This window comes from Triticum dicoccoides, chromosome 2B (assembly GCF_002162155.2).
Source record: "Triticum dicoccoides isolate Atlit2015 ecotype Zavitan chromosome 2B, WEW_v2.0, whole genome shotgun sequence".
Taxonomy (NCBI): Eukaryota; Viridiplantae; Streptophyta; class Magnoliopsida; order Poales; family Poaceae; genus Triticum; species Triticum dicoccoides.
Window position 1 is genome coordinate 493,812,169 of NC_041383.1, and position 4,394 is coordinate 493,816,562.

Consider the following 4,394-nt stretch of genomic DNA (forward strand, 5'->3'; position numbering starts at 1 on the left):
AACACATATCCAACACATGTTACCAATAGCCATGAACACATATCCAACACATGTTACCAATAGTCATGAACACATATATATCCAACACATATCCATGAACACATATCCAACACATATTACAAGGAGCCAAAGGAGAGAACCAATACCAAAGAGCCAAAGGAGAGAACCAGCACCACACTTGAACCTCGTATTTTTCTACAATTAGGGCACTGCACCCACAAGCACAGGGGGCTAGTACCATTATAAACTGCTAAAAAAATCACTGATGCATCTTCACACACAAAAAATCCAGCTACTTGTGAGCCTAGCCTAATTAAATGGCCATCTCTTTTACTTCCATGTAAATTTTAGGAGGAAAAGCCAGCTACAGCCATCAACCACAAAAGATCAAAGTGCTAAGTATAAGTTGTTAGGAGAAAAAGTGAATTTTATGGCACATGTACTCTGTTCCCACCACATGTAAATTTTAGGAGGAAAAGCCAGCTACAGCCATCAACCACAAAATACTAACCAATCTCCACAAATATGAAAATATTGCAATGAATACATGTTGCACTCCACTGCAGCCTGCATCACTTCATTAAAAACATCGCCACTTTCATAGTAGCAAGATACAAGCACTTACACTTATTCTAAATATAGGCAACAAGCATCCAACCAGCAGAACGGTGAAATGTCAGTTCATCGAAAACTGTTTGTTTGTTCAACAAGGAGAATATATCAAGGGAAAGGGTAAGAATCTAGATTTATTTTCTTTTATCTTGCATGGCTGCTACAAGTGTGAATCAAGCTATACATTGCAACTGAAATATGGATTTACATAATGTATAATTGTAAGTGCATAACATCCAAATGGACAGAACGGTAGCATAGATGGATATCTAAACTAAAATAAGCATGTTCAAGTCTTATCAAATATAACAACCATAGGAGCATGATCATGTCCTACTACCCAATATTAAAGCATAGAGCAATGACTAGTAGAATTTAAACAGGAAACATGGTTTTCCAAAACATAAATTCAGATTTGTATAGGTTGCCCAGACTATATGACCAGTTTAGGAATTACTATAATCAAGGAAGGAGGCCTTTTTCAAGAGCCAGCGTACTCGGATATCGTCCTTATGATTCATCACAACAAACAATTAACTTAACGCAAAATTGTTAGCGATGCATATATTTTGCATATCAATGCAAGGGAACAAAAACAAAACTCTGTGATGGGGATCATGGAAGGTTCTTTGCTCATAATTTATGATCTGTTTAGGATTTATAATCAAAGAAGGGACCTTTTTTAAGAGCCGCCTTGCTATACTATCCTAATGATTCATCACAGCAAACTATTCAGTTAACAAAAGATATCAGCTAAGCATGAACTTTGGAAACTTCTGTGCAGCATACACTATAATCACTCCTTAGGTGGTAGAAAGGGGAAGGGATGAGAGGAGGGATACCTCGGCCGGGACCTCGTCTACGACCTACAGCTCATTGGGAAGGGGTCAAAGATGCTGCTGCAAGCTCCCACTCCGCTTATCTGCCATCCAATGCAGATCCAACACATGAGATTGTCCACGAGCAAAACATCTCACACCTATAGACTTAGCAAAAGCACGGTCAAGTATGCATGGTCAAATAGCCGAATGTTTTGCTGTAAGATGATGATATAAACCAACCATCCAGCAAAACATTTTCTTTCATGTCACGATAATCTAAATAGTGAAAAGTCAAGACTCTGACAAGTTTGTAAGCAGAAAAGGCTTGCAATTAATGTATAACAGTAGAAACCATAGAAAATAAACTGCAGGTTGCTCTAAAGTAAAATTGCTGACAAATAATGGCCGGGATACCTTATGGGTTAATAAATAGAAAAAACAATGATAACATATTGGATGGACAAGAGCAACAAAAAAAAGAGCATAAGATGCAGTTAAATTTCAGTGCATATACACTGTAAAGTTAATAGGTAGGGATCCAAGTTGCATGCTAAAGCTAGGTAACTACCAGAAATTACACCACTTAGTGTTGTAGCGTGGTCTTTCTTGTTTCCTCCTACATCTAGGTAACTACCAACATCCAGATCTAAGTCGACATAGCATCACAGATATAATTGGCCTTTGACAACAGCTACTCAATCGTAACAAGTGAGGAGGGAGAGGAAGATGCCAAGAACTACTCTTTCTGCGCATGTTAATAACTGGCGTCTCTGTTTTACTTTCCTTAACATCAGAATTGATGGTATTCATTTGCTTCTATTCAGGTCATACAAAATCCAGTGTATCTATGTAGAATCATCATCTGATATTTAAGCATCTGATCCTAAAAATACGCATAATTCAAAGAACGAAACTATTGTTCATAGTTGCTTGTGAATGTACACATTCAGAGAAAGAAACAATGAACTGTTACATCTAAGCTGAGGAAAGACACATTAATTTAACCAGAGGCGGAGGACGGAAAAAAATTAAGGTGTAGCAAACTGTCAAGTAGACAAAATTGATGCCCCCTCAATAAAAAATTGATGCAAAAACATAATAGCCAATTCGATAGGCTGCGGGTCGAGACGGTGTTAGGGATGGATGGACGGGCGGGGGTGGCGGCGTTGTTGGGCACAAATCGCCGGCGGCGGAGGCGGGCCATCATCAGCATAGCAGACTCAAATCGGCAGGTCGGTGGGGAATACGATTGCGCTGCCGGCGGCGGGGTCGGGGATGGGCCGACGGGCGACGGCGGCGCGTTTCAGGGCAAAAATCGCCCGCGGGCGGGCTGGCGGAAGTCAATCATGTACTCTTATATATGTCATAAGAAAAAAATACATGTTGCACGCATCAACAAAAATTTATCCGTTCTGTTTTTGGATCGCCTAGTCACGAGTTCCATTAGGAGCGAGCCGCGGAGAGAATCGATCCGATCGTTGTGCAGCGGAAGCAAGCTGGTTCGCGGACGTCTACGTAGTGAGATGGGCATGTGCTGGACAACACATCAATCAAGCTGCCTGCTTGTGTGCTTCCAATCTAACTTACGTGCTTCATCCAGCTTTGTTTGGGTGAATCGATCTAGCATGGTCTAAAACTAACAAGCAGTATTTCCATCAAGAAAAGTATATGCTTATATATATAAAAAAATTGGTGGAAATAAAGGTGTGGTAGCTGCCACACCTTGCCCACTGGGCTCCTCCGCCAGTGAATTTAACCAAATGAAGAGAATACCTAGAGGGCAGTTGGTGACCAGAATGCTATGCCGGCCACATGCGTGACTCCTAATCAGAGTGGTGTCGCCGGCCTGTAGGGGAGCTCAGGGCAACGGCTTGAGGCTGGAGAGGGATGCGCCAGATGGGGATTTGGGGAAAGGAGAGACGCCGTGCCCGCAGCAGCAGCTACTCCCCGGCTCGTTGTCGTGCCCGCAGCAGCAGTAGCTCGGCGCAGGAGCAGCATCCCGACGTAGCTCCTCCCCAGCACGTCACTATGCCCGCAGCAGCAGCAGCTCGATGCCGCTGGGGCCTCCTCGCGGTGCACCACCACCAGTGCCTAGGCGTGGCTCTCCTGGGCGAGGAGAGGAATCGGTCGGTGGAGATGGTGAGCGGTGAGAGGTGACCTCGGGGAGGAGATCTGGGCGGTGGGGAACGGTGGGGATCGCCAGAATCTGGTGGCGGCGTGGGGTGGAGAAAGGGGATCGAGGAGGATGAGAGAGATGGCATCCAACATGGGTGTGTGTGCATGGGTTGGGCGTGGGTGTGTGTGCAGCATGGGTGGGGCCCGGGGCTGTGTGGGTCGAGGGTCCGTGGGATCGATCCGTGGCATGCGCTTCTTCTTTGCCGTCCGCGGAAAAAGAACAGACGACAGCCCCACCTCTTTGCCATCTGCTGGCAAACAGCAAAGAGGTGAGGCTGGTGGGCTGTTACAGCGCTGGCGTCCATTGGACCCGCCCACCTCTTTGCCGTCTGCCAGCAGATGGCAAAGATTCTTTGTCGTCTGCTGACGGACGGCAAAGAATTGGCTGATGGCAATCAGGTTCTTTACCGTGTGTCAGTTCTTTGCCGTCTGTTTTTTGTAAGCAGACGGCAAATACCTTCTTTGCCGTCCGCTAGCATACGGCAAAGAGCTGGCTGATGGCAAATTCTCTGTTTCCAGTAGTGTAATCTTCTTAATTAGTTATCGCATATGGTCTGGGACAAGCGAATGTGTGTGATTGTATGCTTATCATACACGTTCTATAATAGTGAACCGTTTGTGATGGGTCAAGCATCGTAAATGTAGCACCACAGAATACCGATTGCGATGGCAATGCAAGCACAAACGGGTAGGAGTATTGTATATGCATCTTGGCTCCCTATCCCCAACGGTTTCTGGGTCATGTGGGAAGGACCCCCCTATCACCCACACTCACTTGGTGACGGT

The 4,394-nt window shown here is 45.0% G+C and overlaps 1 long non-coding RNA gene and 2 other non-coding genes across 3 annotated transcripts; all 3 read right to left on the bottom strand.

The window, feature by feature from the left end:
* Window positions 1-26: 26 nt before the first annotated feature.
* On the bottom strand, window positions 27-3,723 carry LOC119364428. The gene is made up of 2 exons (XR_005174929.1): window positions 3,207-3,723; window positions 27-1,534 (listed from the first exon to the last, which is right to left on the bottom strand). It is a non-coding gene; the product is annotated as an uncharacterized LOC119364428 (long non-coding RNA).
* LOC119266236 lies at window positions 1,034-1,144 on the bottom strand. Its single transcript, XR_005131958.1, has one exon. It is a non-coding gene; the product is annotated as a small nucleolar RNA Z118/Z121/Z120 (small nucleolar RNA).
* Window positions 1,239-1,342, bottom strand: LOC119266233. The gene has a single exon (XR_005131955.1). It is a non-coding gene; the product is annotated as a small nucleolar RNA Z118/Z121/Z120 (small nucleolar RNA).
* Window positions 3,724-4,394: the final 671 nt, after the last annotated feature.